This window comes from Triticum dicoccoides, chromosome 7B, assembly GCF_002162155.2.
Source record: "Triticum dicoccoides isolate Atlit2015 ecotype Zavitan chromosome 7B, WEW_v2.0, whole genome shotgun sequence".
NCBI classification, from domain to species: Eukaryota; Viridiplantae; Streptophyta; class Magnoliopsida; order Poales; family Poaceae; genus Triticum; species Triticum dicoccoides.
Window position 1 is genome coordinate 200,954,736 of NC_041393.1, and position 13,396 is coordinate 200,968,131.

Sequence of the window (13,396 nt, forward strand, 5' to 3'; positions counted from 1 at the left end):
ATATAGGTTTTTGTAATCTGAAAATATAAAAACAGCAAGGTAACTAATGATAAAAGTGAGCGTAAACAGTATTGCAATGGTAGGAAACAAGGCATAGGGTTCATACTTTCACTAGTGCAACTTCCCTCAACAATAATAACATAATTGGATCATATAACTATCCCTCAACATGCAACAAAGAGTCACTCCAAATCCACTAATAGTGGAGAACAAATGAAGAGATTATGGTAGGGTACGAAACCACCTCAAAGTTATCCTTTCTATTCTATCTATTCAAGAGTCCGTAGTAAAATAACATGAAGCTATTCTTTCCGCTCAATCTATCATAGAGTTCATACTACAATAACACCTTAAGACACAAATAAACCAAAACCCTAATGTCACCTAGATACTCCATTATCACCTCAAGTATCCGTGGGCATGATTATACGATATGCATAGTTTCATGAGCGGAACCCGCAAGTTGATCACCAAAACATACATCAAGTGGATCACGTGAATATCCCATTGTCACCACAGATAAGCATGGCAAGACATACATCCAGTGTTCTCAAATCCTTAAAGACTCAATCCGACAAAATAACTTCAAAGGGAAAACTCAATTCATCACAAGAGAGTAGAGGGGGGAGAAACATCATAAGATCCAACTATAATAGCAAAGCTCGCGATACATCAAGATCGTGCCATAGAGAGAACACGAGAGAGAGAGAGAGATCAAACACATAGCTATTGGTACATACCCTCAGCCCTGAGGGTGAACTACTCCCTCCTCGTCATGGAGAGCGCCGGGATGATGAAGATAGCCACCAGTTAGGGATCCCCCCTCCGGCAGGGTGCCGGAACGGGCTCCCAAGAGGTTTTGGGTGTCTACAGAGGCTTGCGGCGGCGGAACTCCCAATCTATCTTGTTCTTCGATGTTTTCAGGGTATATGGGAATATATAGGCGAAAGAAGTCGGTTGGGGGAGTCTCGAGGGGCCCACGAGACAGGGGGGCGCGCCCAGGGGGTGGGCGCTCCCCCCACCCTCGTAGCCACCTCGAAGCTTCCTTTACTTCAACTCCAAGTCTCCTGGATCATATCCGATCCAAAAATAACGCTCCTGAAGGTTTCATTCCGTTTGGACTCCGTTTGATATTCCTTTTCTTCGAAATACTGAAATAGGCAATAAAACAGCAATATGGGCTGGGCCTCCGGTTAATAGGTTAGTCCCAAAAGTAATATAAAAGTGTATAATAAAGCCCGTAATCATTCAAAATAGATAATAAAAAAGCATGAATGCTTCATAAATTATAGATACGTTGGAGATGTATCAAGCATCAGCTCCATCGGAGACCTCCACCAATCCATAGGTGCCCAAAGCTCTGGAGGAAGCACTGCAACTTTCTTCCATCATGGAGGAAGACCGCACCCTGATGGATGCGATGGTGGAAAAGGTTCAGTCTGCAAAAAATGGACTGAACGAAGCTTTCACCAGCCTACTGACGGGCTTCGAGGTATGCGACGTAATGCTCTAAAAACTTGTCATATACCTATCTACACACAGTAGCCCCTGAGGCTCTGTCCTGTTTTTGAAAGAAACCGGACAGGGGATCCATATAGTATTTGGGAATGTTAACATGCTGCTCGGTTTTGGTGACAGACTTCCTTGTTGGTGGCTGATGAGGAGATCAACCACATTATTTAATGCTTTAAAGGTTTAATTTTATATCAGAAGTGATATGCATATTTGGAGATTAGCTCATGGAATGCTTTTGATTATGATCATAGTTGGCGCGTCCAATGTCGAGACCCTCAAAGGCACTCTCGCATAGCCTAGAAAGAGGTGGAGGCGAATAAGGCAGCCACTGAGAAAGCGGTTGCTGAACTGGTGGCCAAGCAGGTTGCCCGCCCCCAACATGAAGCTCGGGTGGCGGAAGTCGAGTAGGAGCTGAAGGAACCATCAGCAAGTGTGAGACTTTAGAGCAGAAGACTTCAGCACAGTCCTCCGAGCTTGCCAAGGCTCTCCGTGATGCCAAAGAGCCGGGAATGATTCCCAGAGCACTCATGAAGAGATCAAGCAAGTGAGGCAGATAGCGGCTAGTAAGGCCTTTCTTTTGCAAAGTATCTTTGGAGGTCAGAGGTATGCTTTTCTCACACAAGTGTGGAGCTCTCCAGGTGTGTATGCGGATCTTCCGAAGAGTGTCGCCGATGCCGCACAATTCTTCCGAGCCCAGGAGGGGAACTCAATGGAGAAGTTGTTCTAGTAGCAATATCTTGCGCCATAACACCCGCCACTTCAGAACAACTAGCTGAAGCAGCTGACGGAGCTTCATAGGGTGGCTGTCCTGGCCATGAAGGATTTAATAATCCAACTCTGGTCAGCCGAGCCGGTTCCTAGCAGCTACATCAGCTTGGTTAAGCGGCTTGTCGACACGCGGCCCGGGATTGATACTATAAAGCGTTCGGCCTGCATAGAGGGTGCCCGGATGGCCTTTGCCCGTGTCAAGATGAAGTGGGCAAAGATGAAGGCCACCGATGTGGTGACCGTAGGCCCGCCCGAAGGCAAAGATCATCGGAAGCCGGAGAGGTACTTTGATGACGTCCTAGAAGGGGCCCGAATAGTAGAGGGCCAATGTTTGATGGATGTTATATTTGATTAGAGGTGTTCGGGTTGTAAAAAAATATGTTATGAACCCATGCGTGTAATATATCTATGTTTGCGCCTTTTATTTCAAGCGATTTTCTCCTCCTATGAGGCCGTTTTGTATTTCTGAAAGGTGGCAGTCGTCAGCTTCGACCCTCATGTAGATGCTACAGGGGTGTTTGGTATAACATGTGACCACGCTTTATCCAATGTCTTGGTCCATAAAGGAGGTGTCCGCGAGGTGAACCAGGCAATCAGACTATGCGGCTTTATTACTTTCACTTAGCCATAGGAGTTTGACTGTGGAGCTAAGTACTAGCCCCTGGTGCATGTGCGACTGTCTAGATTACGGTGCCTTTCCCACGCGACTGGACGAAGACCAGCCCCTCATATAACATGGAATGGATCGCTTATGATTTGTAGTATAAAACTAAGCCACTGAATCGCCGACCAGCTCTTGCCTTATCATGACAGTCAGTTTTTGACTTTCTCTACTGAGGTATTTAACCAGTTGAACCAGAAATACAACCGAAGTAGTTCTCCCTTTACTACCTTAGCCAAACTAGCGGAACGTAATGTGGTAAGCACAGGAGCCGGGAAACCCAACTATAGACCAAAGACATGATTCGGAGCCGATGCATATAATGCAATATTCGGGACGCCGAATAGCACCCTATAGGTGTTCGAAATTTAAAAATGTGCGTAGCCGAATATAGCCCCTGGTGTTAAGGCCGGATTAAAGCACGTGTGGTGGTCTGGAGTAAGGAGGGAATACAGATGAAATAAAGTAGTACCAAACGAAAGTGGTGATCAACTGTTTCCTTTATACTTTGATTAATACGTCGAGACATGTTATTACAGATAATGCCATAAATATTGAGGCCATTTTACACATCGAGATTTTACACAAGGGAAAGTTTTACATAGGGCCCAAAAGTAGTGGTTTGACGATCCCAATGATGCCCTGCCGCACATCTGTGTCGTTTCTCCTTGGTGAGGAATCCTTTGAGAGGAGGAGTCGATGGCCGTCTGCAAGAAAGAAGGGCCTAGAAAAGAGCCCTTGTACGGCCATAAAGTAGGCAAGTTTAACCGAACCTGCAGTGGGAAAAAAATGTTAAGGTCCGAATAGGGTCAAGCCATACTATAGACCTTTTCCACGGTGTGCCTCCGGCGCTGCCCAAGGTATTTGAAGTGCATAATTATGTACGCGTGGTATGTATCCCGCGACCTTATGGGGCGATCGGTGGAGGCTAAACTGCTATTCAAGCTCCGGATCTGCCGAGCTGTCGCTCTGTAATGTGGATCAGACTCGTTTAGTAGTGTCATGGGTCTTAATGACCGATGAGCTATTCGGCTTAATGAGGCTGCTCTGTACCTCGGCTGCTAGGGCCGCGGTGTGCTCCTCAGTACGGAAGGAGTGCTCCATATTTCCATTTACTGTGATGACGCCATGCGGTCCGGGCATTTTGAGCTTCAAATAAGCAAAGTGTGGGACTGCATTAAAGCGGGCGAAAGCAGTTCGTCCAAGCAGTGCATGATAACCACTCCGGAAAGGGACGATATCGAAGATCAATTCTTTGCTTTGAAAGTTGTCTGGAGAGCCGAATACTCTTCTAGTGTTAAGGAGCCCGTGCAGCGGGCCTCCATGCAGGGTATCACTCCTGTAAAGGTAGTGTTACTAGGCTTGACTCTTGACGGGTCGATTCCCATCTTACGGACAGTGTCTTGATAGATCAAGTTGAGACTGCTGCTGCCGTCCATAAGGACTCTAGCGAGATGGTATCTGTCGATGATGGGATCAAGGACCAAGGCCGCCGAACCTCCATGGAGGATACTAGTTGGGTGGTCCCTGCGATCAAAGGTGATCGGACAAGCCGACCATGGGTCAAATTTTGGGGCAACAGGCTCTACGGTGTAGACGTCCCTTAATGCGCGCTTGCGCTCCCTCTTGGGGATGAGGGTGACATATATCATGTTCATAGTTGTTAGTGTTCTGGAAACGGGGGTCCCCAGACTTGTCTGCCTGCGGCCTACAGCATGGCTCAGCAGTGGCCTAGTACGACCCGTCTTCACCAACCCAAGTTCAAGACCCTCGCGAGGGGCCAAGCCTCATGGGGCGTACGACACAAGGCCTCCTCAGGGGCGGCCTCACCAGGCAGGCTCGTGAGGAGGTGGACAGATCAAGGCAAGGGGTACCTCGCGAGGTGCTCATGATGCAAGCCATGATGATCAAGACCAGGCGGGCGCCAGGCGGGTGCCAGCCTGCGTAGTGTCCTCGTTTCCTGTTTGGTGCAAAGGGGGCAAGCGCAGGCGCGGAGTACCGAGGCATCAGGCAAAGGTTTCCATATCCATGCAACGAGACCAAGACCAGCAGGACGGCAGGACGGAGGTCACCATGGAGCCCAAGACGGCGTCATCACCAGTGCCTTTGGCAGTCGAAGACCATGTTTAGTCACGATAGCTTGTACTAGTTGTCCCCTTTCAAAATGGCCGTTGTTGGCTTCCTTCCCGCTCAATATTTGGGAAGAGGACCAGGGCCTCTATAAATATAGATAGCCACCGCAGTAGAAGGGAGGAGGATTTGATCGATAGCCAAGGGATCTGATCCGAACCTAGCTGATACACACCACCACCACAAGAACACCTCTCCTCGCGAGGCTGTTCTTCCTATGTACTGTTCATCATCAGCCCAAGAGGCAATCCCCACACCACACACTGGATTAGGGTATTACACCACAACGGTGGCCCGAACCACTATAAACCTCGTTTCTCTTGTGTTGTTCATCGTGCTAGCTTAGAATCGCGGCGAGGTTCCGGGCGTGTTTCGGTAGGGAGAAGATCTTTTTGCGCACCCGAGAGTTCGAACCTTAAGGGTTTTGCCGGAACCCGATATCTGACATTTGGCGCGCCAGGTAGAGGTGCGCTGGAATCTTCTTTCCATTGATCTGCGTTCCGTCGCTTCATCGCATCCATGGCAGACGCTCGTCGAGCTCGCGCCGAGCGCCGGGCTGCTCTTGCCGCCCATGTCGCCTAGACGGCTCCCATCGGTGGGCCTCCTCATCATTCTCCATCGCTTGCCGCCAACGCCTCCACCAGCCCGGCGGGGAACAAGCAGCAAGCATCTTCGCTGCACCCCTCGAGGCGGCGGGAAGGATGCACCGCCACTCTGTCGCTGACCCCAGCTGGTTCGTTGTCTCACGCTCGTCGCGCCCCCACGGACGCGCAGGCCATGTTGCTCCTGGCACATGATCTCCTGCACTACCGCCCTGTCGACGACCTCTACGAAGAATTGCTCGCTTGCATCACCGAGCTTGTCAGTGCCGCAGGGGGCTCTCCGGCGCCGTCCCTTTCGCTGCCTCGCCCTCCGTCATGCATGGGCGACGCGGCTTAGGGAGCGCCTCCGCCACCTCAACCCCAAGAAGGCGCCCTGGCTCCAAGACGCGCGGCCCTTGGACGATACCCGCCGCGTCCGGTGCCTGTGCGGCAAGAAAGGAGCTGCCAAGAAATCCCTCGGCCTCAAGAAGGCGCTCACGTGCTCCCTGCACCAGCACGGCAAGACCGCATCCCTGCACCACCACGCCAAGACCATGTGCTTCCCCTGGCGGCGGCGCGCGGGAACCATCAAGACCAAGACCCGTGTCAGCAAAAGGCTCCGATGGCTACAGCAGGCTGCCGTGCCTTCACCACCGAGCTACGCATCATCGCCTGGCCAGGCAAGTTCAAGCCAGATTTGCCTCCTCGCTACGACGGTACCACCGACCCCGTGGAGTTCCTGCAGCTCTACAAGCTAGGCATCGAGGCGGCCAGCGGAGACGAAAAGGTCACGGCGAACTGGTTTTCCATGGCGCTCAAGGATGGTGCTCGCACCTGGCTCCTGAACCTGCCTCCCGGCTCAATCTCGTCTTGGGACGAGATGCGCAGCCATTTCATCGCCAACTTCTAGGGCACTCGCGACTGCCCTCGAGCCGTGGGTGACCTGCGCCGCATCAAGCAGCAGCCTGGAGAGACCTTGCAGAAGTACATCCAGCGTTTCAACAACGCTTGCCTCAAGATCCCCAAGGTGACAAATGAGGCCATCATCTCAGCGTTCTCTGATGGCGTCTGCGACGTCAAGATGAAGGAGCAGCTCGCCATCCACGAGGATCTGTGCACATCTCTGGAGCTGTTCAACATGGTGACCAAGTGTGCAAGAGCTGAGGAAGGGCGCCTCTCCCTCCTCGAGCTTCCAGCTGCTGACCCAGAAGAGAAGAAGGCCAAGGCCAAGGACGTGAAGCGCAAAGGAGCACCCATACTCGTGGCAGAACCAGACATGAAGCACGGCAGGGACAACCTGGAGGCGTCCAAGGGCGACCGGTTCTGCGCCTACCACAACCTCTACACCCACAACACCAATGAGTGCCAGGAGCTCACGGTCGGTGGAGAAGGACACATCGGTCGACGCCCCGAGCGCAAGGACTGGGGCTACGACCGAGGAGGAGGATGAGGTGGAGGCTGATGGGACGACCGAGGCCCTCACCAGGAGTGGCGTGATCGACCTCGCTAGGATCGCTGGCAGGACCAGCCTCGTGAGGGAGCTTGGAGGGATCAGCCTCGTGAGGATCTCCCGCAGGGCAACGCAGGCCTTCCCCCTTTGCCACCACCGCCAAGAAGTAATGACGACCACCACCAGGACGAAGGGGCTGGGGGCTTCCAGGAGCCACGTGATATCGCTTGCATCTTGGGCGGTGCCCAGGCCCCGGCCTCTCAGCGCATCTTCAAGCAGTTTGCTCGGGAGGTGAATCCAGTCCTCCCCAAGCTCGAGGCCACGCGCCCACTCAGGTGGTCCAAGTGCGCCATCACTTTCAGCTCAGCAGATCAACTCAAGTGTGTGGCTACAGCTGGCGTCATCCCAATGCTTTGTTCCCCAGTCATCATCAACGTGCAAGTCACCAGGACCCTCATTGATGGCGGCGCAAGGCTCAACATTCTATCCGTTGAGATGTTCAACAACCTTCAAGTGCCATATGATCAACTTCAGCGTACCAAGCCTTTCACAGGAGTTACTGACGGCTCCACCACCCCGATAGGGCAGGTCCGCCTCCCTGTCACCTTCGGACAGTGCAACAACTACCACACCGAGCTCATCGACTTCGACATCACCCATATTCGCCTGCCATACAATGCCATCCTTGGGTATCTGAAAGTGCAACTATCCCTAGGTGGTTTTGGTAATTCATAACAACATATAGCTCATTGAGCTAATGCTATTCCAAGACTATTATTTTAGGAAAGCTCAATGAATGGCATGGCATGGATGATGAAAGTTGATCCATCAAAATACTAAGGACAAAGGATTGGCTCAAGCTCAAAAGCTCAAGACTCTTCATTTTACATTTTAGTGATCCAAGATCACATTGAGTCTATAGGAAAAGCCAATACTATCAAGAAGGGATGAGGTGTTGCTTAACGAGCCTCTTGCTTCATGTGCTTAGTGATATGATCAAAAACCCTCAACTACTTTCCCACATCCACAAATGACCTAAACCTAAAGCCAAAATCGGTCACACCGATTCTTTCTATCCGGCGCCACTGATTCCAAAAGTCATAGCCACTGCCACAAACCCTAAGCAAATCGGTCTTACCAATAGGGATCTCGGTCTCACCGAGATGGGGTTGCAATCTCTCTGTTTCCCTTCGTAACGTTTCGGTCTAACGGAAGTGAGCGATCGGTCCGACCGAGATTGCAATGTAAACTCTCTGTTTCCTTTTTGTAACATTTCGATCTCACCGAAAAGTGCAAATCGGTCCCACCGAGTTTACCTGACAAACTCTCTGGTTAGCTAATTACCAAAATCGGTATCACCGAGTTTGTGTAATCGGTCTCACCGAGATTACGTTATGCCTTAACCCTAACCGAATCGGTCTCACCAAGATGCATGCCATTCCCACTGAAAATCACTAACGGTCACTAGGTTTACTAAATCGGTCCGACCGAGTTTAACGATTCGGTCCCACCGAGTTTGGTAAATTGTGTGTAACAGTTAGATTTTGTGTGGAGGCTATATATACCCCTCCACCTCCTCTCCTTTCATGGAGAGAGCCATCAGAATAAACCTACACTTCCAACTTACAATTTCTGAGAGAGAACTACCTACTCATGTGTTGAGGCCAAGATATTCCATTCCTACCATATGAATCTTGATCTCTAGCCTTCCCCAAGTTGCTTTCCACTGAATCCCTCTTTCCACCAGATCCAAATCCTATGAGAGAGAGTTGAGTGTTGGGGAGACTATCATTTGAAGCACAAGAGCAAGGAGTTCATCATCAACGCACCATTTGTTACTTCTTGGAGAGTGGTGTGTCCTAGATTGGCTAGGTGTCACTTGGGAGCCTCCGACAAGATTGTGGAGTTGAACCAAGGAGTTTGTAAGGGCAAGGAGATCGCCTACTTCGTGAAGATCTACCGCTAGTGAGGCAAGTCCTTCGTGGGCGACGGCCATGGTGGGATAGACAAGGTTGCTTCTTCGTGGACCCTTCTTGGGTGGAGCCCTCCGTGGAATCGCGCAGCCGTTACGCTTCGTGGGTTGAAGTCTCCATCAACGTGGATGTACGATAGCACCACCTATCGGAACCACGCCAAAAACATCCGTGTCTCCAATTGCGTTTGAATCCTCCAAACCCTTCCCTTTACTTTCTTGCAAGTTGCATGCTTTAATTTCCGTTGCCTATATACTCTTTGCATGCTTGCTTGAAGATGATTGCTTGACTTGTCCTAAAATAGCTAAAATCTGCCAAACTCTAAAATTGGGAAAAGGTTAAGTTTTTAATTGATCAAGTAGTCTAATCACCCCCCCTCTAGACATACTTCAAGGTCCTACAAGTGGTATCAGAGCTTTGGTCTCCATTTGCTTTGATTTCCATAGCTTTTGGTGGTCATAGCCTTGGTTTCACAACCTAGGAGAGTATGGCGTCTAGAGAGGGAAATTATCACCGTAGAGGTCCTTATTTTGATGGTACTAATTTTGCTAGTTGGAAGCATAAGATGAAAATGCATATTCTCAGACATAACCCCGCCGTTTGGGCAGTTATTTGTATTGGCTTCCAAGGTGAATTCTTTGATGGGAGATAACCGAACCATGAAGCGAATGCGGAAGTATTGAAGATGATGCAATACAACGCTGAAGCATGTGACATCATCTTCAACGGATTGTGCCCCAAAGAATTCAAGAAAATTAGCCGTCTTGAGAATGCAAAGGAAATTTGGGATACTTTGATTGATATGCACGAAGGTACCGAATCCGTCAAGGAATCCAAGTTGGATGTGCTCCAAAGTCAGCTTGACAAGTTCAAAATGAAGGATGGTGAAGGTGTCGCTGAAATGTACTCTAGGCTTGCACTTATCACAAATGAGATTGCCGGCTTAGGGAGTGAAGAGATGACCGACAAATTCATCATCAAGAAGATCCTAAGAGCATTGGATGGAAAGTATGATACCGTGTGCACATTGATCCAAATGATGCCAAACTACAAAAATCTCAAACTAACAGAAGTCATTGGAAGAATTGTTGCTCATGAGATGTCACTCAAGGATAAGGAGGAACTTCACAACAAGTCAAGTGGTGCTTACAAAGCCTCAAGTGAAGCCCCCACATCATCAAGTGAGAAACAAACCTTCAATGAAGAATTGAGCTTAATGGTGAAGAACTTCAACAAATTCTACAAGAGTAGAAGCAAAGAAAGAAGCTCCAAGTCAAGGTCTTATCATGACAAGATATCTTCTAGTCGAGAGCGCAATTGCTACAATTGTGGGAAGCCTGGACACTACTCCAATGAGTGTACGACACCCTACAAAAGAATAGAAGATTCTCCAAAAAGAAGAAGCAAGAGAGAAGAATCACCACCAAGAGAGAGGAGGGGTAGAGATGATCGTTATGAACGAAGACCCTCATGGAGAATCAAGGATTCGGAAAGGAAGGACAAGTCATCAAGGAGCTACACAAAACGAAGACATCAAGCTCATGTTGGTGAATGGGTTTCCGGCTCCGACTCCGACAATCACTCCGAGAGAAGCTATCACTCCGACTCCGAACATACTCAAGATGAAGGTGTTGCCGGTCTAGCACTTGTGTCAACCAACTCCTACGACATATTTGATTCACCAAATGAAGGAATTGGAAGATGCTTCATGGCCAAAGGTCCAAAGGTAACACATCCCGAGTATGTTGATTTTAATAGTGATGAAGATGAATTGCTTGTGAATGATGATTTACTTATTGACAACTCTAATGATGAATACTATGATGAAACATCAATTAATCATGCTAATCAAACGAATGAAAATGATAAGGAGAAAATTGAGCTTCTAACTAAAGAACTAAACACTCTTAAGTTGGCTCATGAAACTATCTTCGAAGATCATCGAGAACTTTTAAGGGCTCATGAGAAGTTACGCTTTGAAAAGCTCAATCTTGAGCAAGAGCATGAGTTCTTAAAGGCAATCAATGATGATCTCCGCAAGAAAAGTTCTTCTTACATTGCCAAGCGTTTACTCTTATCTACTTACATGCCTCAAGTCAAGTCTATTAACAAGTACAAGAAAGATACTTCCTCTAGTAGTAACAATAATAATGTTAAATCCAATGTTGTTGCTTCTAGTAGTTCTCTTGATTCCACTAATGATTCTCTTAGCCAAGTTACACTTGAGCAAGAAAATAGTATATTGAAGGGAATTATAGAGAAAGGTGTTTACAAGAGCCTTGCCGGGAGTAAGAAATTCGAGGAAATTGTACGCAAGCAAGGAAGACACCGGAAGAATCAAGGTGTTGGTTTCAAACGAAAGTTCAATGCCAAAGGAGTTGAGTGGGAAGAAGATCAATACCCCAAGACAAAGTTTGTTCCTCAACAAGAGAAGTATGATCCTACTTCCTTCAAGGGAACACAAGCTCAAGATGATCTTCCTCCACAAGACCACAAGAACAAAGAATAAGGACAAGCTTCAAGAAGAGATTGATCCATTTGATGAAGCACCTAAAGCCTCGTTCAGTTGGGTCCTCAAGACTACGTCAAGTTCTACTTCATCAAGTACAACAACAACTCCAAGGATTCCCATCAAGATGATGTGGATCCCGAAGAAGAAGAACTAGAGAGTTCTTGAGGGTGACTCCGCCAACATCCTTCACTCATATCATTTTGGCAAGAACAAGTGCAATCAACTTTCACATCTTGCACTAGTTCAAGGAGTCACAAACCCTCATGTTGGTAAGGCAAGGGACAAGGTAACCTAATGTTTTCATGGACATCATCTTGTGTGTGCATCACTCTATTTCTATGGATATTCTTGTTTGTTCCTTGTGGGACTAACCCATGTAGGCAAGTTGAAAGTGCAACTCACTCCAATGGATTGCTCCAAATGATCTACATCAACATTGAGCATCTACTTCTTCAACACCTACATGAAGTCATCATCGACAAAACCCAAGGTTAGTTCATCCCTCTAAGGGGGGATCTCACATCTAGGGGGAGCTTAACTCAAAGAATTGAGTCAAAGCAACTCTAATGGTGTGAACACATTAATGCATTATGTAAAGGTGGTAACCCCACTTGAGCTTAAACGATGAGTATGACCTATGATCAAATGTTCTCATTTGACTCCTAAGTCAATATACTCATATACAGATGACCTAGTCATCGCCAATTGTTTGACAGATGCTAGAATTGGTTGTGCATGCTTTGCAACATATTTCATTTGTCATCTTATTGTGTGAGCATGTTGGTGCGTATTTTTACTCATTCAAGGACATCCACTTGTTGTTTTGATTGTTTGGTTCGTTCTTCTTTTGGCCAAGTGGATGGACAAGAATGCCTAAGAACCTTCTTTAGCTATCTATGCTTTTCTCGTCTCAAACTCTATTCATGCTACATCACAAAATTTGATCAAGTCAGATTCGAACCACTCTATGTGAGGAGCACTCGGAGTCCCCGATTCGTCATAGACTTAAACTTCCAAAACCTCTTTGTGATTCTCGGTCTGACCGATTCCTCCATTTCGGTTCTACCGAGATCATTAAGTTGATCTGAGTTTTCCATCTCAGTGCAACCGATTTGAACTTTTTGGTCACACCGAGTTGCTGTAACTGAACACAGTTATGCATCTCGGTGCCACCGAGTTGTTCCACTCGGTCACACCGACAGGGTCGGGCTATATATAGCCACGAGCAAAATTTTGGAAATTTCACCGAAAGCCTTCGCCTGCGCAACAGCCCGCTCTGCCATCGTGGTCTCCGGATCGTCTCCTCGTTGCCAGCCGCCTCCTGTCGCTGGTCTTCGCCGCCGTCAATGGATTTCGTCCCCACCGTTGCCGCCGTAGCAAGTCCAACGCCAAGTTAGGGTATGGACTTGATCTTTGTGCTATCCACGTCTAATTCCTAGCACATTGTACTCTTATTGAATCTTGCCACGATTGAAACTCTTCTATCCAGCCAAAGTAGTTCATAGATTAGATGTGATTCAAATTTTTAGTGTTAGGTTTCCGCCGAAACCATCTCGGACCCACCGAGTTGAAAAACTTGGTCTCACCGATTTGGCTTATGCCATTGCACTAGTGACTCTCGGTCTGACCGAGAATTACTAATCGGTGCAACCGATTTGAGAATTCTGTGAAACCCTAGCAGTCTCGGTACCACCGAACTGAAACTCGGTCCAACCGAGTTCATCAGTTTAGGTTCAAAAAATGCTTCGGTATCACCGAGTTTGAAAATCGGTGGATCCAAAATGCTTTCTGTGGAAAACTAAAACT